This window comes from Amblyomma mixtum, chromosome 10 (genome assembly GCF_055824585.1).
Source record: "Amblyomma mixtum isolate Tamu chromosome 10, ASM5582458v1, whole genome shotgun sequence".
Taxonomy (NCBI): Eukaryota; Metazoa; Arthropoda; class Arachnida; order Ixodida; family Ixodidae; genus Amblyomma; species Amblyomma mixtum.
Genome location: NC_143021.1, coordinates 147,366,105 through 147,391,971, shown reverse-complemented (window position 1 = coordinate 147,391,971; position 25,867 = coordinate 147,366,105). Strand labels below are relative to the sequence as shown.

The 25,867-nt window shown below is 47.2% G+C and overlaps 1 protein-coding gene across 2 annotated transcripts in view; it reads right to left on the bottom strand.

The window, feature by feature from the left end:
• Positions 1-25,867, bottom strand: part of LOC149327250 (uncharacterized) — a 65,641-nt gene that overhangs the window by 9,547 nt on the left and 30,227 nt on the right. The gene's annotated exons all lie outside the window — the stretch shown is intronic.

Sequence of the window (25,867 nt, the reverse complement as noted above, 5' to 3'; positions counted from 1 at the left end):
ATTCACTCTCTTGAGTGAGTGAAAGCCTCGCCCTTAGAAATGAATGGGTCCCCTTCGTGTGGTGGCCGGCAAAAATCCCGAACACTCATTGAAATTAACATTTCCTGAACACGCGTATAAACGCACGCTCAACACATACTCAAGAAAAGCTGGCGGCAGACATCGTGGTTGGCGGTCGCCGCCCAGCGCTGCCTAATGGGTGTGATACGGATGGACAAAAATCGGGGAGGTAGGTAATGAGATCTTGAAATAGTATATTCAAGTGTCGTTCATAGTTACTTCGTACGTTATTACTTTCAGTCTTTTCTGGCACTAGTCTCTATTCATTGGGCAGAACATGCTGAGTAGCAACTACTTGGAGCCTCCTGCCTCTAAATAATCGTGGCTTCATGCACTCGCAGGCACATTCTTCTGTCTCTGGCAATCTACGAACACTCTGCCTGTCATCTCCCCTCCTTCAATAACTCGTTCATAGTACAGCGAACAACGACAGCTGTTACAGTTCCCACTGCGCTGTCAGATACAGGCACAGCTTATGTAAGCAGTGTTTATTGCTGCGTGTTTAATTACATTCCTGAAGAGAAACAAAGGTCAACAAGCAATACTGGAATACACAATGCGTATAGCTGCATAGAACATTAAGGTGCTCAACACACAGCAATGCCGTGACGTTTTACCACAACAGTTGCTGCTATGCCAACTGTGGTCATCCTTCAGCGCTCACAGGGTGTAATTTTGAGCTATCTGTCTGTTTCATTAAGGTTGAAATGTACGCTGAGGACAGCACCATGAAATTTTCATTCTTAGTAGATTTCGATGATATAGCTCTTATGGTTATACTGGCGCTTGTCCAGTGGTAAAACATATGTAATCCTCGACAAAAAAAAGGCTAAACATTTTCTCGACATTCGAGTCAAACTCGCCAAGAGAACACTGAAAAGGAGTGACCGACTTCATGATCACTATTATGGAGTAAATGACAGTGTATTCCAGAATCCTAGATCCACGCCCAAAAAAACTGCGCCGACGCACCGCAGTTTGCATACAGAATAGCCCAGTGATGGCGGCACATGTTGCCTATAACACGGGAGTCCATCAATTTAAACGTACGTCAATTTGTCGTAAGTATCCATTGAATCTCCCGTATTGCATTGAGCACTGTGCATAATTAGCATACCAAATATTTATCGGATACCTATTTCTATCACGGATCAGCAAAGCGATAGCTTTCGAAGATGTTGATGCCTGTGCCAGAAATGACTGGCGAGGCGTGTGAGGCCCAGGTTGCTCTTCCCTTACACCTATTACCCCTTGCCACCGCAAGTGATATGCAGAGGCTTCACGCCATGGCGTAAGAATACAGTATTTCCTTACACCATGCTTCACACTGACGAACTTGGTCTAGTGACATTATTGCCGGTCTGGTAGGGCTATGTGAGACCCCCGCTGCTCTTCCTGAGCTATGCTCTCCACCGAGCTCTTCTCGTACAGCATCTTCCAGCCACGTTTGGCATGTGGAAGCTTCACACAGGCGAAGCTCATCAGGTGACCTCACTTCTTTCCAGTAATGAGCATTCGCCAATTCGGGCAGTCCACTTACGGTGTGGTCGCGTCACGTCCCTCCGCATAGACGAGCCTTGTCACGTGACGTCACTTACCTCCAACCAAAGAGCATTCGCCGATCTGCTGACATCCCTTCTGGAACGGTGGCATCGCGTCCCTCGAGTTGATGTGGACTTCTCCGCTGTGATTACATCACTTCTCGACACACCCGCCGCGGTGGCTCAGTGGTTACGGCGCTCGGCTGCTGACCCGAAAGACGCGGGCTCGATCCCGGCCGCGGCGGCTGAATTTCTTGAAGGCGAAATTCTAGAGGCCCGTGTGCTGTGCGATGTCAGTGCAAGTTAAAGAACACCAGGTGCTCGAAATTTCCGGAGCCCTTCACTACGGCGTCTCTCATAGCCTCAGTCGCTTTGGGACGTTAAGCCCCAATAAACCAATCACTTCTCGACATTTTGAGGACGCCGGTCACCGGGCTTCCCTCCAACGAGGCTTCTATGCATCGCATAATAAATCTGACTCCATCGTTTTTGTTGCCTATTAACTGGCCTCATACAGTGAGGAGTCAGCAGTAAAAATAATTATGATATTGTTTGAAAAAAAGTTTGAAGCACGTTTTACACCGACCGCTGTCAAGTTCCCATTATTGGGTTTCCCGTCCTGTTAGTAGCAGTAGTAGTAGCACGTCGTATTCGTCGGTGTCTGTGTGTTGCCATGTGGTTACCGTGGAAGGGTATAGGTCTGACATGAATGGAGGAACCCGTTAAGGGAGATTGTTATCGGGATCGTGCCTGCGTCACCCTCGTGTGTGTTTTTATAGCTACAGTTATTAGGGGCCAACTCGCGCGTTGCGCACCGTAGCAGTGGTAGTACGTATATCGTAGTCGTCGGCGTTACCAGAGGGTGCATTGCTATGGGAACCACTCGGAGTGTTGTTAGCGCGTGAGCAATGTATGACGCCAGTGGAGGAATCCATGACCGGGGGAGAGTTGTCGGGATCGCGCTTGCGTATCCCATACGCATATTTTTTGCAGTGACAGCGGTTAATCGCGGGTTCTGCGCTTTCTAGGCGTAGGAGTAGTGATTCGTATTCCTCGGCCTAACCGGTGGGTGCGTTGCCATGGTACCAGTCGGAGGGTAGTTGCATTGGAAGGATGAGCAGGGTCACCTATGAACAAGGGGGGCACGGCGAGATCATAAGGCGCAGGCGGAGGTTAGTTTCCATAACAACCAATCTGACGGTGGTTACCCTAGAAGGAGGAGGAGACTCACAGCGGCAGTAGGCTATTGCCAGAGTATAGGAATGCGTACACGGAGAATGGTCACCCTCCGCGGGCAGGAGAGGCAGACGAAAAACGAGTTTGTGTGTAAAAGTAAAAACAGCGCTCCAGAACTATACCCCCGTGAAGTTGCTCTATATTCTTTACCTCAGCATACCATAAAATAGAATATACTAACAGCGGTCTCTGAATATCACCTTACATACTGGTAAATGTCCTGTTTTTAAGGTATCCTGTTAACCACGACTGACCACGCCTTGAAAAAAAATTGGAGGGGATACTCAAGCCATGTCTTACGGTTATCACGAGATAACGTTAACGGTGCATTAAAGAGCGTTCTATTTTTGGCTTTTATTTAATCTTTTAGCCTTATCTGTATAAGACTACCTCCATGTCGCTCACAACGTGAATATTAGTTTGATAGTGGTATTATATGACGAAGAAGAAGATATGCAACGCACAGCGTGAGAGTTCGTTGCAATGTATTAAACTGCAACGAACTCTCTGCGTGATTGGCTGCGGCGATGGAGTATTTCTCTCGTGGAGTGGCCAGCCTAGCTGATGTATTCGCGGCACGAGGGGGTCGAACTCCAACCGCGCAGTATTCGTTCTCGCGAAACCATTTCTTGTCTCATGAGTGGCGTTTACACGACCTGTCGGCCGAGCTTGTTCGCACGAAAAGGCCATTCAAAAAAGAAATTTGCCGGCATTGCGGATAGAACGCAGGCCATCTATGTGCAGGAGGGAACAAAACGCATGCGCCACAAAGGATATTTTTTTATTTCATGGCATTTCTTTACATGGTTTTGTGCAGAAAGGATATATATATATATATATGCGATATTGATAAACACTTCATTTAGATAAATATTTATTGCTAGCCACGTGTTTCCAGAAAGATTACAATTACAATGATGCGATATATTGCTTAGATCAGCCACCTTTACAACATTAGGGAAACAGTTCGTAGGTTCAAGCGTGTTAGAGGGGCACGAAGTGAATGCGTAGTGGTGTGTACGACAATGAAGACTGTTATGGATGTGCATTGATGTTAGACAACAATGGCTGACGTCATCCAAAGGTCACGTGATCAGTGTCAGTTCACAATATGAAAGTGGAAAAGTTTCTGACAAAAGGCTCACGCGAGATGTCTCATGTGACAACGATTGCCTGATAAAAAAAAAAGTTGCTGGTATTCAAGCGCTAATGCTTTCGTATTTCTTCAGTGCAAGACACTGCAGTGCAATCCAGTTTTTTCTTCATTTATGATTTTCCCAAAGTAACGCTCAAGGTCATACTTGACACAAACCGGTGTGCCGGTTTGACCTCGTGAAGTAGTTCTTTCGCAAAAAAATGTGTGTGGAAGACTCTGTCATGGCAAAAAAAAAAACAGACAAACTGTATAATGCGTGAAAACACGAAAGTAATTGTTATTACTCATTTTGGACAAGGCACTAGTAACATTCTGATAAAACTGCTACATATTTGTGGTACTGAGATCATGTAATCGAAATTAGAGGCCCGAAAGACGCGGACTATGTTTTCTGGTCATTGCTGGCGCAGGAGCGATGCGCCCGATTGTCCACTCCGGATGAACATAGCCCAGTTAGGAACTTACGCGTTTTCAAAGATCACTCAGCGTATTACTTCTCTAGTGGAAGAGCGGTAAGAGGTCACACGATTGGTTCAAAAGCCCTCGGCATGCACATTTTGTCATTGAATTCGTGTTGGTTGACGCCAACACTCCGCGGTGAGTTTGAAAAAAAAAAGACAGGAGCCGGAACATTTAGTTCAACGTAACAAAAAAAGTCGGCGACACCGTAACACAACTGGTAACTTCTATTACTGAAAAAAGCCTTTAGATCGAGTTCCCGCGACAGAAGGACGAACATGAAGACCCCTTCAGCACATCTTTAGTTGGTGAATGCCCATTTATGTAGAATTGGTCAACATTCATTCAATATTCATAGATCCCTGTAGATTTGCATGCCACTCCCGGCACACCGGTGCAGCCATTTAGCGATGCTCCACTGCCCTGCGATGGCAGGTGCTGCCACCTACGGGGTTTTCGCGACTCACGTTGCTCTTCCCGAACATCCTCTTGCAACCAATCATTGGTTTAACTCTCACCTGGAACGGTTGGCAGTTACCTCACAATACATTTGGAAGTTTGGCTTGATGACACAGTGTAGCGTGACCAAATTGGTCCCTCTGTCACCTAGGTGGCTTGTTTAAGGAATGTTAGGGAAGGTGCGTGGATGTTTCCTCACGCTGAACGACGCCATCGACGACGCCAACTTTTCTGCGACACGAGCATGTCAGGTAGCCTTAGAGCGTTATTTTTGATTTAGTCCTTCCACGACACCGTGCTTCCTAGGGCTGCCTAGTGTTTGGCTGGCACCTACTTCTGTCCAGCAGACACTACAGGTGCCTCCACAGGTACTGCCCCATACGCACTCCCACTTACACATGACTGTGGCTGCTTTTTTGGTTTGTAGACAAAAAAAACGCACCCTATTCGGGGCTCTGCCACAGCAAGCTCGACCTTCCTATACCGAACGAGAGAACCTTGCGACTTCCGTTAGCGCCACAGCGCTGCCGTTATAAGCAACTGTTCCAGCCTAAATCTGCTGTATCCGGTAAATAAATTAGGAAGGAGGGAAATAGTACCCTAGTGCTTATCGCTGCTGACTGAAACATAAGGAGGGGCAGAAAAGCAGCTATAATGGAGCGTGTAAAGGGCGATAGGCGGGTAGCAGTCGGGGTGTTCTCAGGGGGGACATTGGACGAGGTACTGAGAGAGACACAAAGTGAACTTTCAGGGAATGTTGCAGGGCGCAACTTGGTAGTGATAGCGACGGTGCTACCACTACCAAGTTGCGACGTCACCTGAATGACGCTGTTCGGCAGTTACTGCCAACAGAGGGCGCTAGTTCATGGTGTCCGAGAAATCTGAGCATATCCATTCTGGAGCAACCGGTCCGATTTCTCAAGCGGAGGGGCGCCACTGAGGAGGATTGGCCAAGACACAGGCGTCGACTGAGAGGTGCTTAAAACTTTTATCTAAGCATCAAAAGGGAAAGCACATTTGGACACTTAAATTAACAAATCAAACACTGCGATTTTTGAGTGAAAATAGGAATCCGCCTAAACATCCTGCGTTTAGAAAGCTTTGGTTACAGATGAATTTTGAAAATGTGTAGCCAGAAGGTGAATTTCAGAAAGGTTATGAATATTAAGAAAGATTTCGAATTCAGAATATTTCGGAATGTCGCTGATGTATATTTTAGAACAGAAGACGGCGATGCTCTTTAACAAGAAAAAGACGGAGAAGAAGCGTTGTTTATGTAGCAACTGAGTATATATATATATATATATATATATATATATATATATATATATATATATATATATATATATATATATTATGATTATTATTATTATTATTGTTTTTAGTTTTGTTGATTTTTTTTTCATCCTCTCCGTGCCCTTTTTGTGGTAGACTCCCCCGGTGTTCCTCTCCCGTGTGTTTTCCTTTTGCCTTTACTACGTACAGGTGAATACCAACCTTTTCCACCCGATTCTTGGCCGATCCCCCAGAGTGGGTATGTGCCATTCTGTCGTAGGCTACAACAACAACAACTGTGGTGAGAAGAAGAAGAGCGGAGAAGATTCACGCGTGTCCAACGTACGGCAAAATTTCCTGACCTGCTGGGGGCGGGATGAAGACTCCAGACTCTACGGTGTCCCTCCCGGCGACACCAATGACTTCCCGAGACGGCGAGACGCAGATGGCCAAGCCTCGTTCAAGACAGCTGCTGAGACTGAGCGTATTCCTTTGCGCCGTGTTCTGTGCCATCCTGTTCGTCGCGCTGCTTACGACTTTGCTTGGAAAAAGGAAAGCCGACCCTGAGGCAGTGAACCTGGAGCCATTCTGCTGCCCGGATGAAGCTCTGATGGTGCTGCGTGCCCTCAACACCAGTGTGGACCCTTGCGAAGACTTTTACGGGCACGTCTGCTCCAGGGCCAACGATGGCGACTACGAGCATGTGTCGCCTCTGCTGAGGGCCGCCATGGTGTGGAGCTTCATGGATATGGCCGGAATGGGACCAGGCAGCAGCGCAGCCGGCCCCCTGCTGACCTTTCTTTGGCAGGGCTTATGGGAGAGAGATCACTCTTCTGTGAAAGACGTTGCCGAATACGCCACAGCGATCGTGCAAACCGGCGTACCTTCCCGCACGATGACCGAGTATGAAATGGTCTATTTTCTCGCCCAGCTTAATTTCAAGTACAGCCTACCAGCCGTAGTTTCTTTCAGTGCATCCGAGGGAGGCACTGACTTGAATATAAAACCAACTGATGATTGCTTCTCCAACTCGGCGTTCGAGGATGTTTTGCATCCTGTGCTTGAGGCTGTCAACGGTGCTCTTAACACATCCGTATCAACCAAGCAGCTTTTACGACTCAAAGATGACATGGCCGCACTAACAGACGCCAGTCACTCAAGAAATCAGGCTCACAGCATTGAAATGTCACCGTTTTCCCGTTTATCTCAACGCGAATGGGCTGATATCTTAAGCGATCTGGTATTGCCCGTGCATCCCAACGTCACCAGTGTTACGACGAAACAGCCGGAGAGCATCAGTCACTTCTTCAGCATTCTAGCCAACGAGACTCTTCAGCCCGTTGCAGCGGCCTTCGTCATCGTATGCGCCGCTCTCAAGACGAGAGACGCTTTGGAAGAAGCGCCGGTCAGTAATGGCATGATGCCACATAGCACATTATGCCACGCCCTGAATATCTGTGAACTTGAACATGCGTTTAAGGCGGAAGTGGTGAGCAGTCATCGCCTGGAAGAATATGTGCGAGGCTTATTCATGCAAATAAAAGACACCGTGACTCGTGATGCGTCAGGGCTCCCCCTTTTCTCCGAAATTACCAGGCAGGAAATTATAGAGAAGCTAAATCAGCTCAAGCTTGTGCTTCCGGAACAAATCGCAGTCTTGGACATTGCGGTTCCAGCAGTGTCGGACTCTATCGCCGCCAACTTGCTAGCTGCGCGCTCGTACGCGTTCGACGTAAGGAGAGCCAAGATAGCACGCGGTTTACCAGACACGGAAAGCTTCTTTCTTCCGGTCGTCGTGCGACACGGCAACAACATCTTCCTTCCGACGAACCTGTTGGCCTTACTGGCCCAGAACCACCGCCGGAACATCGCGCTCGACCTTCCCGTGGCAGTAATCGATATGGCGGCACAATGCTGGTCGTTCCGTCTGGAGTACTCGTGGTCCAGCGAGTCACGGTCGAACATTGAGGGCCGCCTGCAGTGCATAGAACAGACTCACCTCAACGGGTCCGACACCAGCTACCCTCTCCAGACGGTGGCTACTGCTCTCGCACTTGTTTCAGCAGTCGACGCCATTGCGCCGCTTCAGTGGAGCGTGTTGCACAACGTAAATAACACTGAGATCTCGCTGGCGCACTTGGTGTTCCTCATGTGGGCGTACAACAACTGTGCCAACATACCAGGAGTAGTCACGCATTTTGACGTCAACTTAGCCCTCAGGAGCTCACATGTATTTCGAACTGCATTTGGCTGCTCGCAGCTTTCGCCAATGGTTCAGCCAGTCTGGTGCCTAGAAAACTGTTAGACAGAAAAATGTCCACGGAATAAATGCCCTTTCAGTGTGGCCTACTGCATCCAAATGAAAGTGCTGTCTCGACTCGAAAATATATCGGTCATCACGTGCTTGTACCTGTAAGGCGCCTTATTTTTGCACTGTGTAGACTTTTTTCTAGCCTATTCATAATTCATACCAGCCATGTACCAGCAAATGAAAAGGTATTACACCCATGTGCAGCAGTCGAAAACAAAAAAGGAGGAGACACTTAAGCTCCGTTTATACTGAAGTATGTGACGTGAAACGGTCAGTAGTTCAACCTTTGTTGCGCGAACAAAAATACGCGTTTGAAGTTCCAGTACATTTGATTTTCTATTGTGCATCCAGAATAAGGAAAAAAATTCTCATCAAGTCGAATGTATATTTCACAAGATAAAGAAGGTCCCCTAGAATGAACAACATGAAGTCCAGCTTCGATGATTGAGTGCCGATAATATTGTTTTTCGGAAGCTGTGCTTTCTTCCTAGCACATGCGAAGGCTTGAACTCAAAACAAGGATATGTAGTCTTGCGCTTGCATTCGCTCATGTCAAATCTTTGAGCTGCAGATGCTTCCTTACAGGGAAAATGACTGATATTGTTTAAAGCACGTCCGCGGAAACTGAACGTACTTCGCCCTTTGACGAAACTTTGACGGGTAGTCTTCGTTTTGCTGTGGCAGAACCTGCGGGTAATTGCATACAAGGATCAACTGCTTCAGCTGCGTTCCTTGATACCGCTTTTACCAGCCCAATCGCCACCGTGAGGTTGAAGTGGCTGAGTTGCACAGTGCCCTCTGCTTGGAGACAGTGGTACAAGAGCCGTGCGTGCAAACAGCCAAATCTGTTGCATGAAAAACAACTCGCCTTTACCTTTACCTTTACCTTTTTTCGCTTTACCTTTTTTAGCTCTTGAGGACCGTTCGGTACAGTGAATGTAGCAAGACGCAATTGTCGGCGCACCCGAGTTTTATTGTATCTGGCAATTAGTGCAGGGTATTAGGCTTCAACGTGTTTTTGTTCTTTCGGTCGAACCGTTTCTCCTTTATGAGTGGACGAACCCCATGTACGCTCAAGCTCATTATGACAAGCCTGTTGGCGTACCGTTCACACACCATAATGCTGTTGTTTCCATCGACTCTGTAGTGAACTTAACCTCTGCTAGGTTTTTTCAGCTCTTTCTCTGACATCAGGAGGCATTTGGCCCGTCTGTTCTTGCGCATGGTGCATGCCGCAATCCGTCTCTCATCTTTGACGAATAGGGAAGCACAGGAAGGTATACTTCTGGAAAGAGGCAGCACCATGCATTCTGCCGCGCCAATTGTCAGTGGTGCATCAGGTGAGTCCGACTTCAAATTGCAGCCGTGAAATCCGATTTGATTGAAGTATACAGACGCACCGGCACTGATGCATACATTGTAGCCTTATTTCTTGGTCCGTTTCACTATGTAGACTTTCAACAGGAGTTTTCCTTGGAAATGGCTCACTTTATCATTTACCGGCTGGCAGGTCTCTCGTTCAGACAAAGTGCTGAACTTTGCATTGAGTTTTCAACCATGGGACGAACCATCTGGAGACGATCAATACCATCATCGCTGCTCTTTTCCAGAGAAGGATCACTGAGGTGAATGAGAGAGTTTATCCCCATTTAATGAGGTTTATGCTATCGGCTACCATACCTTGCCTTATGTTGGACGTCAAATAAGAGGGCCTAAATGCGTTATCCACAGCTGACATATACAAACATATGCCTAGGAACACTTCCATCTAATATTGCAACATCACTGTCATCCTGGTGCGAATGATCATTCTTTATCGTTTTGATTCAAATGTCAGAAGCTCGATACGATCCTCACCAAACACGATTCCGAACATTATCAGGGGAGTGTTTCCACTTGCAGCTGCAGCACTGAGCTTTCGTTTGTCAAGATGGAGCTACGTACCTCTTGTCCCCGCTGCCACAGGGCTCAACTATTATAGAGTCCGGGGACTGACCGGGAAGACGCGGGATCAATACTAGGAGCGGCAGTCCAATTTTGATGGAGGCGAAATTGTGGATGTCCATGGTACTATGCGATATCAGTGCAAGTTAAAGAACCCCGGATGGCCAAAATTACCGGAGCCACCCTCCCTCGCGGCGTACCTTATAGCCCGAGTCACTTTAAGACGTTAAATCACCATAAACTAAACCAACCCTTCTTGTCCCAGCGCAAAACTTTTGGCTTATCTCTTGTACTCGACGCTGTTTTGTCGCACACTGTTTGTGTGTATCGCTGTCAGTGTCTGCGTCATTATCGTCAGTATCAGAGCTATCAGTGATTTCGCTCCACATGTCTTACTCTACTTCGTCACTGTATCGAGCTTCGATCTCAAGGCACTCGTCATCAGTGCCAGATGGCAATTGGTCAAGCAAAGCATTCACTTCATTTTCCGACAAAGGGCGTCCAACATTTCGTCTATTTTGGCACCAGTCAATGATTTATTGTGTAGCTCGCTGGATCCTATCTAGAACAAAGTAATGCTATGTAATAAATGTTGGAAGCGTCAGAAACAAAAAGAGAAGCCACACGATAGGAGAGCGAGACAGCGCACAACATCCGCACATGCACGGGCGGTTATTCCCGTCAAGCACAGTGCCCACTAGAGAAGACATTACAAAAATTAGATGCCATAAAATAAGCTTCGCTTTACTCACCCGAGATATTTACACCATTTCATTAAAAATGCTTGATCTATTACGAGCATACGATAATACACACCAGATCATGATTTCATATTATAGAGTGTACGCGAACGAAACCGCCGGAGCAGGACGGTTCCATCAGAGTTCGAGAAAAACCGTGGTATGGTGGTGCCATCTAGTGCGGCGAAAGGAAATCCCTTTTGCGCACTGTTGTGGCCCCTATGCACAGGCGCATCTCCAAGGCGCTGAACTTACTCCAAAAATGGCAGATATTTGACCACTCTTGTGGACAGGATTTAACGAAGGTTAATACCGATATTTGGTCAGCGTCTACTTTACAGCCGCACATCCTGGGAGTCACCATATCATTCCTAGCGCAAGGGGAGAGCCGAGCGGAGCGGACGCGCTTCACATGGGCGCTGTGAACTTTCGCATTTCTTTTTCCACTTACCCATCATAGCGCCCTAAATTCCTACCTCAGGCTTTCGTGAACACCCAAGGAACCTTTACGAGGACTCCTTTGTCCGTGAGTACGCTGTATTTTGCACAAGCACCTTACGAAGACCTCCGAAGCGGAGTCGCCGCACTAAGCCTAACCCCTCTTGGCGGCGCACGGCGGAGCGCGTTCCACGTTAACGCCGCCTCGGCGCGGCGGAGCGGCGTTCCACGTCAACGCTTCATATGGCCGACGCCGCTGCCTTCCCATCCAGCCACAGCGGGTCGTGCTCGCTGTCCACGGCAACGGAGGGAGTCCACGAACTTGCCGACATGGATACCCAGGACGCCATGCCCGGAATTTCTACCACCGACACAACGGAGGGGGGCCTACCGCACGGGACGCAACGAGACAGGACTGAAGCCTACCCGAAGGCGGCGCCATGGTTCAGGATGATCGACGCACGCAAAAAACGATTCAAACCTGTAACGGAGGCAGAAGCACACACACCTGCCGAAAGATCACGACCCGCACGCCCCATCAAATTACCGAGGCTGCCGCATGATGACTACAAGGTGGTAATACGTCTGCGTGGAGGGGTGACGCTGCATAACAACTCCGGTAGGTCACTTCTTGCTGCTTTGCAATTCAAGCTCGGCCGCCAATTGACCCACGAGGCCAGAGTCAGGATCAAGCCAGAGCAAAACATCGCTATTCTGAGCACCCCAGATCCGGACCTCACTGAACAGATATGCAACATCCAAGCAATCAATCTAGGGGGAAAGGAATATTCAATCAGCGCTTATGCAGCCTCACCAGATAACTCATGTAAAGGCATCATTACCGGCGCCTTACCGATACCGTCAGAAGAGGAATTACTAAACTGCACGGAAACATATCCCCAACAAATCAACATCATTCAAGCGAGGCCTTTCGGCACCAAGGGGGCATGTCTATATACCTTTGAAGGCAAAGCAGTGCCACGGTTTGTCTACCTCAGCGGCATCGAATACAGGTGCAAACCATTCCGACCAGTGATGCAGGTTTGCAGATGTTGCCTGAAAATAGGGCACCGTGCTGACATTTCTCCCACTCCGCAGGAGACAAGATCCTACAATTGCGGAGTACGCAATCCTCCACCAGGACATGTCGATTGCAAAAAGTACTGTATCGTCTGTGACACATCGGGCCACTCCACCATTGACACGAACTGCCCGGCAAGACAGAAGAACTACAGCACAAGACGGAAAAGACAAGCAAAGCTGATGAAGCCGTAATCCGACGTCATCATTATAAAGACATTGCTGCACAGAGCCAAATGCAGAAGAACCAAAAGCCTGAGCAGAAGCAAAAGAATGCGCAGAAGAACAATACTGAGCAGGAGCACGAGACTGAGCATCGGCCCAAATTTAACCAAACCCAAGCCGACCGGCCGGGAGAACTTCAAGGATATAGCAACAGCACAACACTTCCCACGAAAGGGAATCAGAAAAACGGTCCAAGCAAGGCACTCGCCATCCATCCAAAGAAAGTTTGGAACCAAAGCACAGAACAATGGCCACCCCTCCCACCACAGAAGAAGGAAAACCCAGTGGCCACCACGGGTGCCCAGACACCTTTGGAGCAGACCATGGAGACCGAGACCTCAGAACCGTCGGACAACCAAGATAGCAAAGACCACACGGAAAAGCGCAGTGTGGACACCGTGAACGCCGGATATAAAACTTCACAACGCGATTTCGCGCAACTTCAATCCCTTCGGGTGCCCAGTGGTACCGAGACAGACGCCGCCGAGCCACGGGCCTGTACCTCGAAATCCAATGATTGCGCATCCCACATCCAGGAGACCCAGGAGACGCAGTCACTCCGGAACGCTACACCCGAGAAAGAAGCCGGCTCTGCTAAAAGCGGTGAGTTGTCCGTCCAAGCACCCTCCACTCCCACCTCTTTTCGAAACCCTGACTACCCTATTACACCTCTAGAGGCGGTTAAACAGTACATACGTTCCGCTGAATTTCGCTCAGAAATCACTACCATAATAAATACTATAGTTGCTGAACAACTCGGAGCGATTCAGCAACAGCTCATACTAGCCCAGGCACAGTTGATACAGTCCATGGCTGACAGGATAGAAGCTACGATTAACACACGCTTGGAAAAACATGAAGCTGGCATCAACAAGCTTTTCGAACTTGTACCGCATCAGGAATTGCCTCGCAAGCAGCGCGCAGTTGAACCCGCTACCTGTCCTCATCCACTCTATCCAGACCAGCAACATGGCGCAGAACAATAACACGCGAAAACGTCGGCGGCGACACCAGTCCAACACACCAGCAGAAACAATTATATGGCAATGGAACTGTCGCAGCATACGCCGAAAACAAGCACAACTAGCCGCATATATAGCAAACTCCCCTAATCCCCCCCATGTCATCGCTCTGCAAGAGACGGAAACAAATCGCATTCATATCCGCGGTTATCACACGGCAGCCCTTACACCACGTACGGCAATCCTGACACTCGCATCCATGCCGGTACTAGACCGCACACCGACAAACACGCCCGACAGCAAGGGCACTCAATATACCGCGATAGAGCTCAGCTCACCAGGACACACATATGGCCTCACTATTATTAATATTTACAGCAATCCTAAAGATAAAGGCAGAGTTATTCCGGGTATCCTGGGCTCCTTCCGTTCCTCAAACCTTCTTGTGGTGGGTGATTTTAATGCACGTCACACGCACTGGGGATACAACTCGGATACCCCCAAAGGTAACCTGATTTCTACCGCAATGGCTGATTACAACCTTAGCCTGATCACAAACCCCACTGTACCCACTCGCATTGGCACAAGCGTCACCCGCGACACCACACCCGATCTCACATTGGCCACACCGAACATAATCGTTAAATCTCACACGGTGCTCCAGGATAGCCTTGGAAGTGACCACTTTCCAGTCCCCACTATTATAACTTATGATTCCAAGATTTTCAACCCTCGTTCGCAGCTTCTCTCTGACTGGGATAAATGGCGCACATATTTGGCAACTGATTCGACAGAACCCCGTACTGTCACTGACTGGGCAGACCGCCTGGTGAAGGCCATCCAGGCGAACAGCAAAAGCATTAAAAATACTCGTAAGGCACCGCAGGTTGATCCGCATCTGGCTCATCTATGGGAGGCCCGACAGGGACTTCTCAAGCGCTGGCGTCACCAGCGACACAATCGTAAATTGAGACACCGCATAGCCGCTCTCACTCGCGAGGCAGAAGAATACGCGAACACGCTAGCCCGCGCCAACTGGGCAACCTTTTGTAACGACCTCAAGGGTACATTAAGCACTAAACGCACGTGGTCCCTCCTACGCGCTCTCTTGGATCCAACAACGACTAAATCTCAGACACAAGTAAACACACAACGTCTAATACAACTATAGCTCCAAAAGGGCACCGACGTAATTTATTTATTTATTTCACATACTTTCAGGGTCCGAAGGCATTACAGAAAGGAGTGGTACAACAAAAAAAAAATACAGTGCATAGTTATACAAAACAAGTTATATGATGGCAGAAAACACAGTTTTCTTGAAGTTCTCAACATTGGTAATGGCAGCGATGGAGGGAGGAAGGTCGTTCCAGTCAACGCTGGTTTTAGAAAAAGAACCATGACACAATTTTGTTCTCGAAAATGGAACACCGACTTTAAATATATGATCGGAACGGGATGAAATGTATGAAGGGCTCGAAAAAAGATGATCCTTTAACAGAGGGTTATGGTGATACAGTCTGTGGAAAAGACAGTCGAAAACACTTCCGGCGCGAAGAAAGGTCTGGTAAGGCAAGTGTGTTTTTCATAGAAGTAATGCTGGCGTAACGGGAATAGTTAGTTAAGATGAAACGTGCTGCACGATTTTGAATGGATTCTAGCGTGTTTATCAGTGTGATTATATTAGGATCCCAAACTGCAGATGCATATTCTAACTTTGGTCGTACTAATGTTTTATAAAGGGTTAGTTTTATCGGCAGAGGAGCGGTAGAGAAATTTCGGCGCAAGTATCCAAGAGTCCTGTTGGCGTTATTTGCGACATGTTCGACGTGTCTATGCCATGATAAGTTACGTGAGATATGAACACCTAGGTATTTGTAGGAGTTAACTGATTCAAGCGGAATGTCGTGAAGAACATAAGTACGCTTGTTATAAGTGATGTTAGTGCGACGTGACACATGCATCGTTTTACATTTATTAACGTTTAGTCGCATGCACCACTTATCACACCAGTTAGATACGCTTGTGAGATCATCCTGAAAATAAATAGAATCAGTTTGGTTAGATATTTTGTGATAGATGACGCAGTCGTCTGCGAAAAGCCTGATAGAAGAATGAGAAATGCATTCAGGAATATCGTTAATGTAAATTAGGAAGAGAAGAGGTCCCAGTACCGACCCTTGTGGTACACCGGATGTCACAGAGGTGTGAGAGGAGGAACAGTCGTTAGCAGAGACATATTGAGTTCGATTCGATAAGAAGCTTTTAATCCAGTTCAGTACGTTAGGGTCAATGTTAAGCATGCTAAGCTTAAGAATTAGGAGATCGTGGGAAACAGTATCAAAAGCTTTCGCGAAGTCCAAAAACACACAGTCTACATCAATGTTCAAGTCAGTGTAAGCAAAAAGGTCATTAGTAAAACATACAAGCTGTGTTTCACATGAAAATGTCTTCCTGAAACCGTGTTATTCTCCTGAAAAGAAGGAATTAGACTCAAGGAAATCAATCACATGAGAGTATATGATATGCTCCAAAATTTTACACGGTATACTTGTGAGTGATATAGAACGATAGTTGTCGGGAGAATGAGTGTTACCTGATTTTGGTACTGGAACAACCTTGCCAACCCTCCAATCGCCTGGAAGTACTGAGGAACAGAGTGACTGGGGAAAAAGCATTGAAAGCATAATAGAAGAGTAGGGTTCAGAGAGTGTCAGCATTTTAGAGCTGATTGCATCGTCACCGGGCGAAGAAGACATTTTCAAGTTTTCAACCAACTTTTGCACGCCGACCCAGTCAATACTGATAGGGTCCATTGGCAAATAAGAGAAAGTAGTTACAGACGGTAAAATATTAGCACTTTTCTGGAAAACGGAAGCAAACTCATCATTTAAAACGGAACAACACTGGTTCGGAGGAATGGAAATATTGTCAGAACGGGTTAGTTCAATTACCTTATCTTCTTTGCCCCCAACAATATTCCAGAATTTACGCGGATTAGATTGCAGAAGTGATGGGAGGGTGTTTTCAAAAAAGTTCTGTTTAGCATCTTTAACAGCTATTAAATATTCAGCATGAATGCGATGATATGCTGCCCAGCGTTCAGGAAGGTTAGATGCTTTAGCGCGACGAAAAATACGCTTCTTTTTGTTGCATAAGCGGCGTAGGGTTTTGGTAAACCACGGAGAGGCAGTATTTGAGACAATCCTAATTTTTGGTACGTATCTATCTATTAATTCTATCAGTTTATTTTTGTACAATGACAAGTTTTCTTCAATAGTAAGTTCGGAAAAGTTCTCAGTGTAGTCGGCAATGAATGATTCTAGTTCAGCTGTGATGGACGTGGTATCGGCGGCATTGTAATCACATATGGTCTTAACTATTTTCTTAGGACGAACATTCTTACTAATTGTGAACTGAAGCAGTGAGTGGTCACTCAGTCCTTCTAGGTACGTTGGCGGAGAGACCAAATCTGGAGCTGTAGTAAAACAGAGGTCTAAAATATTAGACGATGTGCTGGTGGTACGTGTGGGTTTGTTAATTAGCTGGGTTAGATTAAAATCGGCGTCGTGAGGAATTGGCCAACTACGGGACACTTATATACCCATATCTCTTCAGTCGGCAGATCCACCCAATCTCCCTCCACCTAACCCAGAACTTGATGCCGACATCACCTTAAACGAAGTCCGCCGAGCACTCTTTAGTATTCGCCGCTCTGCGGCGCCGGGGCCGGATGGCATAACGTACAAGGCTCTACTCAATCTGGACGATGTCTCCCTCCAGGAACTCACGGAGCTCTTTAATAACCACTGGCAAGCTGGGACGCTCCCATCAGCCTGGACCCATGCCAGCATGCGATTTATACCCAAACCCGGCAAAGCCCTCACTCTTCAAAATTTGCGCCCCATCTCCTTAACGAGCTCTGTCGGCAAGCTCTTCGAGCATGTCATTCTCAATCGCCTGCAACCATTCCTAGAAACAACAGGCTTTCTCTCAAACGTTCAATTCGGCTTCCGCCCAAACATCTCGGCGCAAGACGTACTTCTCATGCTTAAAGAGTCCGTCTTTTGCACTAAGCGTCGTACAGCCTCTACGCGAGCCATACTGGCCCTGGATATCCATAAGGCTTTCGACACAATAAGCCATGACCATATCCTCACGACATTAGCCACCACGGGGTGTGGCACCCGCATATGGCAATATATTCGGGCCTTCCTTCAGGGGCACACGGCAGACCTCCACCTTGGGGATATTGCCTCCCAGCCTTTCCTCTGGCCTAACCGGGGAACCCCACAAGGGCCGGTTCTATAACCTTTACTCTTTAACATTGCCCTAGCGCCACTGGCAAAGGCCCTTGCTGCTGTCCCAGGGCTCCACACAGCCATATACGCCGGTGATATAACCCTCTGGACAACGCGAGGATCCCTTGGAACAGCCCAGGATATCCTGCAATCTGCCATAGACATCACCACCACTCATTTAGCAAAGACAGGCCTCCGTTGCTCTCCAAATAAATCGGAACTCCTGCAGCTGAAACCCCTCCCCAGTGACCCCCCGATTGAACTGCACATGTACGGGAATCCAGTGCCCATTATGCCTCAGGTGAAGATTCTCGGCCTTCTAATTAACAACACACTCGATGGAACCGCCACCCTTCAGCTCTTGCAGAGACAGACCAACAGGTCGCTGCACTTATCAGGCGGGTGGCAGCACGCAATCATGGACTGTCTGAACGCGAGACCCTCAATATGACAAATGCACTAATCATTAGCCGCATTACATACCACCTTCCATACCACATACTCACTCAGCGGCAAAGACAACAGGCAGACATCCTAATACGCACGGCTGTCACCTCTGCCTTACGTCTTCCACGGACGGTTAGCACGAAACGTCTCTTGGCCACTGGTACCCACAATACAGTGATCGAATTATTAGAGGCTCAACGCACCAACCAATTAGTCCGCCTGAGTCGCACGGAAACAGGACAATGCCTACTGCGACAGCTACGACTCAATCCACCAATTCCCACCCCAACAAGTCCTACACCTTACATGATTTCTCTGCGCACGCAGGATCACATATATCAGAAGCCCCTACCGCGCAATATGAGTGCTAGTCTGCATCACGGTAGGCGGCAGGCACGAGCGAGCTATTACACCAAAACATACAGCAACCGCTCCTATATCCTTTATTTATGTCGACGCGGCACAAAATTATAAACCAGGATATTTCACGACAATCGCAGCCTATGAAGACGGCACAGTGGGGGCCGCCGCCACTATTCGAACTAATTCGCCTGCAGAGGCGGAAGGAGCCGCCATCGCACTTGCTCTCGCCCACTCCATCATTGACAAAAACATAACCGAAATTTGCAGATTCACAGGCCGCGTACCGCCACTACCTAAAGGGCGTGGCGACTCCAGCAACACACCGTATTCTTACCACGGCCACCTCTCTCGACCAAACGGTTACTCTGTCGTGGGTACCTGGGCATGCCTCGATCCCCGGTAATGAGCGCGTTCATGCACTGGCCCGAGAACTCTCCTCCCGGATCCGGAGGATCAGGCACCCAACCCTGCGCAAGAAGCCCCTTCGGTCCTCTCTACATATCACCAAATTACCACATTTTACAAATTCAGCCGCATGACACTGCCACCACCCCCCAGTACCTTGTCGCCCTTATCCAGCGCCACATGGCGGCAATTACAGACAGGCTGCTTTATTTCACCCCACCGCCTCTCATGCTTTCATCCCACCTTTCCTCCTGATTGTAACACCTCTGGCGTGCCCAAATCCACACTTTTCCATTACCTTTGGGAATGTCCTTCCCCAAAGGCAGTATCCCCCATCCCCAATCCCACTCATTCTTCCTGGGAGGCTGCTTTACGGACCGCTCAGCCCGCCGGCCAGAAATGGCTAGTGGATCGGGCTTTACGTGAAGCACTAGCCCGTGGACTCCTGGACCAGTAGGGGACCACCCTGGAAGATTTTTTTTTGTGTGTGCAATAAAGTTGTTTCCATCCATCCATCCTGGCGCAATGCTGTAGCCGTTAAGCGATTAGCCACTGCCCTGTGATGGCAGGGTTCCCCAGGAGCCTTTCGAGACCAGTTATTCCTTTTACTGACACGTGTATATGCAAAAACACCACTGTTACAGGGGACGGAGAAGGAAGGACAAGCGCTACTAAGAACAGAAACTTTTTAAGGCGGAAGCCTTTAATGCGTCATCGTTGTAAGCAGGAGCTGTGGACAGAAATGTCACGCTTTTAAGTTGGTCGAAACGGTCGTGACGTCACAGTGCGTGAATTTCAAACGGGGCCAGTTGTACTTTGGCTACTAACCATGCAACCAATTAAAGGGATCGAATAGTGATGCTCCAAGTAAGTTTGAGTTTAGTTAATTTTTTATAAACTAATTAGTCCAATTTACCTTTCTAGTCAGACCAGATAAATAAATAAAACCGAGTAAGAAATCGGCCGAGCTTGGGAATCGAACCACGGTCTCCGGAGTGCGAGTCGAGCACGCTACCACTCCGCCATGCCAGCTCGACGGTTTGGAATGAACAAAGGTGCGTCTAGTGAATACGGTGTCTTCGTTCACTCCCATCTTTCTCCCTTCCAGTTACGGCGAGGTTTAGGTGTCCACAGAGATATGAGAGACAGATACATTTCCTTTCCTCAAAAACCAATTTACCGACGAGCAAGGCGTATTTGTCCGCGCCAAGATTGCTCCAAATTGTCGTGACGTCACCGCGCGCGAATTTTGACGGGTGTCCACCGAAATATGTGAGACAGTTACTGCGCAACTTGCTTTTCTCAAATACAATTTTCGACTAGTGTCTACTTAGATAAGTGAGACAGTTAATGAATAATTTCCTTTTCTCAAATACAATTTTCATTTTCTTTACTACGGCCCCTCTTTCTTCTTTCACTCACACTTCCTCCCTTCCTGTACGGTGCGGCTCAGGTGTCCACCGAGACGACAGAGAATTGCAGCCCCATTTCCTTTCCTTAAAAAGCGTTGCGTTCAAAGGGCAACGCATCGCGCCGAACGGGTGGTAGCATTCCGTAGACTCCCAGGCAGCGCTACAACACGCTGTCGCGTTCCACTCCTAAAGGCGAAGCTTAAGCGTAATTAATTGGCAGTTAATTAATGCACCAAGAAAATGTGAAGTGAACAATCGCGTAGCAGAATGCAGCACGCAGGCTTTCGCCTTTCACCACTTTAGCCGCTAAAGTTCCTCGTAATTTTTGGAAAAGACATGGATAATATAAACTCCCAGTCTACAACCTATAGATCTTGTGCTACCCAAGAAGTATAGAGATTGCGCTACTGATGAGAATAGTAATAAATAATTTCACAGATATGGGTAACAATAGGAGTGCTCACGGACGTGTCTCAGCTCCTGGTGCGCAGGAGCGCTAAGTGTCACGGATGGAGGAGTAAATGAATTCTTCAGGGCATTCATCCATCTGTTATCAATGCCAAAGAAAACTGCCTAGAAGAATTTTTTCTTCAAAAACCCACAACCTGACACTCCTCTCCGATGTATTTTTACCAAACGTTGCAACCTGTCAGCGCGGAGTATCAAGTTTCTGATAAAGAAATTGATGCTTACTTGCAATTGATAACCTGTTTGTTTTCTCTAACTCCTTGCCTGTGTTGAATTTTTAAAGCACAATAACTCGAATTCATGTGGTGTGTTTAGTATCGATCTGCAGGCTTTGCTTTATTTACTTCCGCGTGATAGGCACTTCCAGAGTGTGATCAGATGTATAGAACAAAAAACGATGAAGAGCCATTCATCTCAAAGTGCGCGCTCTCAGTTCCTTCTTTTCTCGAGCTATCGTTTTTTTTGCAATCTTCAATCCACTTTTCTATCGTAGGGAAGATTGTATTTTGAAGAAAGTGGGTTTGCACTGCCTCAAAACTGGCTCCACTGCTGAGTAATTAAATCCTGTGCTATGAAAAGAAGGCTGTCAAAATATTGTGGCAAACAGGTGGTCGGATATATAGAGGATTATCTCATTTTTGCACAGAACATTCATTCAGCAGCCATGTAGACGACATTTTAGAGATTTTTTATCTTGGTGATTAAGGATGAAATTTATTCATTTAACCTCGGGCATAAAGGAGCGGCAATTCTTAGATATAAGAATAAATACGAAGCATGGCTATGTTTGTTGATCTTTTCTACAATGTCTGGAAAAGCCTTGGCTTAGTTAGCATTCAGCCGCTCGAAAATAGTGAAATGTTGAGTAGCTGTATTTTGCTTGGGATCGGAAGTTTGCAAATCATGTGTATATTCTATTGACAACAGTTTCAGACAGCACGACCATATGCTAAGATCAGCGGGCTTCGCGAACAATATTATAATACTTGCTTGCAGGAAAATGCTGAAAAAGCTCGTCACTTCGTAAGCTCCAACTACCGTGGTCTTACATGCAGTAGTAGGGAGAAAAAGAAGCATCCGGTAATTGCGTACATTCATGAATTGTTCCACCGGCTAAAGCAAGTGGTAGGTTGGTGGTAGAAAGTTTCTTTTCGGCTCCTAAGAAAGTTATAAAATTTTCGCTGTCGTCGAGAGAAGAGCCAAAAAAGAAAAAAGAAAAAAGTTGGCAGAGACTTAACATAGCTTACGTGTCAGAAGGCTTAAGACCCCCCGCTCACTCTGTGACTGTAGTCACCGCGCGATGGAAATTCTATCTCTGGATGGCTCTACGTAGTCGCCGCCGCACCCCTTCTGATCTGCACGCTAACTTCACGTAGGTAGCAGCCGCCGTACCGTTGCCCGCGCTCTGCATCAACTGGTATGACCCAATAGATTATAGGTGAATGCCCACCTGTGCGGAACTGTTCTTTCTCTCCTTAACGTTAATAGATCCCAGAGAGTCCTCACAACACTCCTGCCCCAGTGGTGCAGGATAGGGATAGAGGGAGTGAAAGAAGAAAGGAAGGAAAAGGTGGCGCACCTCATGTAACCTCCTGCAAGCAATCTTTACAGCCTATATTGCTAACATCCACAGTTTCAAAGGTTTTTGAAAAGATGATTGCCACGCGCCTATTGTAGTGGTTGAAAAATGAGAAAAAAAACATGATCGACAAATTTAGTTCCGTACAAGCCCGGACAGAGAAACTGGGTTGGCTGTACTTACTGAAGAGGTAACACGTGTGTCGCGTCATTGACACCTTGCCCGCACTGTGCAGGCTCTCGAAGTGACGAAGGAACACGACCACGTTTTACTTGGAAAGATCCTTTACAACTTGGAACGTATGGGCATTCAGAAAAGTGGCACATATTCCGCTTAAGAACAGGCCGTTTTCTGTCCGGATAAGCGGACACCAAAGGGTCAGTTCTAGCACCTTGCTATTTAATATTGTGTTCATAACAGTCGTGTAGAAAATAGCTGAAACACCAGGGGTGCAGATCATTACTTACGAAGACGATGCCACGATTCGGTCTGCTGTTAAACAGCTGGAAACAAAGAGTTTTGATATACAAAATCACCTTATACACCAAATGCGTACGTCCATGATGCAGACCGAGAACAGTCACCAAAAAAAAAACACAAATGCAAAAATGGAATACGCAGCTAAAAAAGCAACGTAGTGATTAGAAATGAGGCATCACAACCAGTAGACAAGATGAGACTCCTTGTCCTACACAGTCATGAACCTGGCAAATGAACATAAAGGCTCCATAGGATGAAAAAAGCAACAGCGGCATCCTTGAACTTCATCAAACGCATTTCGCATTGGGATGGAGGAGCCCATAGAGAGATGGAAAGACGTCTTGTACAATCAGTACTACCAGGGCCCGTATTACGGAACTGTCAAATCTAAAACTTGTCAAAAACTCTTCAAAAAGCCCCGCGGTAGCCGCGCTCCTATTGATCGGCCATGGCCGGCGGCCATGTTGCTTTCTTGCGTCATGGCTGGCTGTCGCTTACGTCACGGACATGACAGAAGCGGTGACGTTGAACACCTAATTATGCAGGCGTATTTTGACGTTTTTTTTTTGACGGCTTCGAGGCGGTCAAAATTGGACCGTTGCGTTTTTGATAAAATGGCGGCGGTGGCAGCGGCGGCGTATGTAACTGTGAGGCGGCTGCGTCGACGCGAGCAACGGCGAAGGAGGGCGCACGAAGACGCGTTTGACTTGCCGGGTGAGCTGTTCCGACGTCTTTTTCGACTGGAGAACCAGACTGCGGTGTGGCTGTCCTACGAACTCGCCGATGAACTGGGATGTGTGTGTGCGAGTGCGTTGTCGGTGCGGCGGCGGGTGCTGTGTACATTTCAGTTCTTTGCCACCGGCGGCTTTCATGCAAGCTTCGTCAGCCGACGTCACCTCTGTGCCACAGCTATATACAAACAAAACATGCTTATGCTGGCAAAGAACTTTATTTTCCCCTGCAAATCGCACTTCATGGTCGTCTTCTGTTTCCCGGTCAAGGAAAAAGAAACAGACGACCACACATCATACAGGGTGTTTCACCTAAGACTTTCTGCAATTTTTAAAAATAAGCTATTTGAATTAGATGCGCGCTTTTTCTGGCATAGCATTGTCAGTGGTGTAGTACATCATAATTCAACTAAGACGTGCTAACTAGCAGGCTTGTTAACCAATATTTAATAGTTAACTTTTAAACTATTACCGTTGGGCTCCTTAATTTTTGAGAGGCATGTAGCCCACCGTAAGTAATGTCCATATCCGTTTTTAGAGTTTCGAGAGCACGATTATCCTCGGCGCTGTGGCCCAACAAATTTTGGCTATTTCGACGAGTTAGGTTCACTGGAGAGGTTGCTTTGCCTCCAAGCTTCTCAAACCGCATGTATTTTGGTGCGATGTAGGCGAAATTTGTTGGGCCACAGCGCCGAGGATAACCGCGTTTTCGAAATTCTAAAAACTGATATGGGTATTACATACAGTGGGCTACATGCCTCTCAATAATTAAGGAGCCCAAGTGTAATAGTTTAAAGTTAACTATTAAATATTGGTTAACAAACCTGCTAGTTAGCACGTCTTAGCTGCCTTATGATGTACTACACCACTGAGAATGCTATGCCAGAAAAAGCGGGCATCTAATTCAAATAGCTTATTTTTAAAAATTCCAGAAAGTCTTAGGTGAAACACCCTGTATACTGCAACGCTTCACGCTTTGACACTTTTGTCATCGATCGTAAAAGCCGAATAACACAGACCTTAACAAGTTGGCTTCGTCGATTTTTCCGCACTTGGATCAACCGCACAGTACCTTGATTTTCGACGTCGCGCAAAAAATGATATCAAGGCGAGGAACAGTGTTTCCCTGCAAAGCAGCGTGTTGACTTTTTACCGCCGTCTGCGCACCCCCGCGGCAGCAAAAGTTACCCACTAGGAAATTTAATAGACTGACTTCTTGCGCTTCTTGTTTTTCTGATATTTTTGAGCTTCCAACATAATTTTTTGGCAAAATAAAGTAATAATTATTTTTATCGTTGTGAATTTCTTTACTCTTTTAGCAAAAAATTAGCAGACGGTCCCTCGTCGTGCAGGCAAATGCTTCGGGGTGCCGCTCTGCTGTAATTGGCTGATTCCTCTTTGCGTCAATTTTGCGTAGAGCGTCGACGTCACATCGTTTCGTCATTTTGACGTCACTGCCAATAACTTTTGCAGAATTTTGACAAAGGTTCGTAATGCGGTCCCAGACCTATTTACAAAGACTGGCGCGGCGAAAATGGGCGGTATCGGAAACAATAAATATGAACGCAATGCATACCATCACGGCCTTACCAAAACTTACCATGATCCCAATTCTCCAAGCATTCGCACAGCTGAATACACTGACAGGAAGAATTTACCAGAGAAAGGCAACAAAAAATCCGAAGCAAAAACACGTTGTGCCGTTAGCATCCCTGTACAATGCGGTGAAAATGCAAACACCTACACTGGCTGACCCTCCTCCATGAGAATTCATCACTATTGACGACAAACAAGA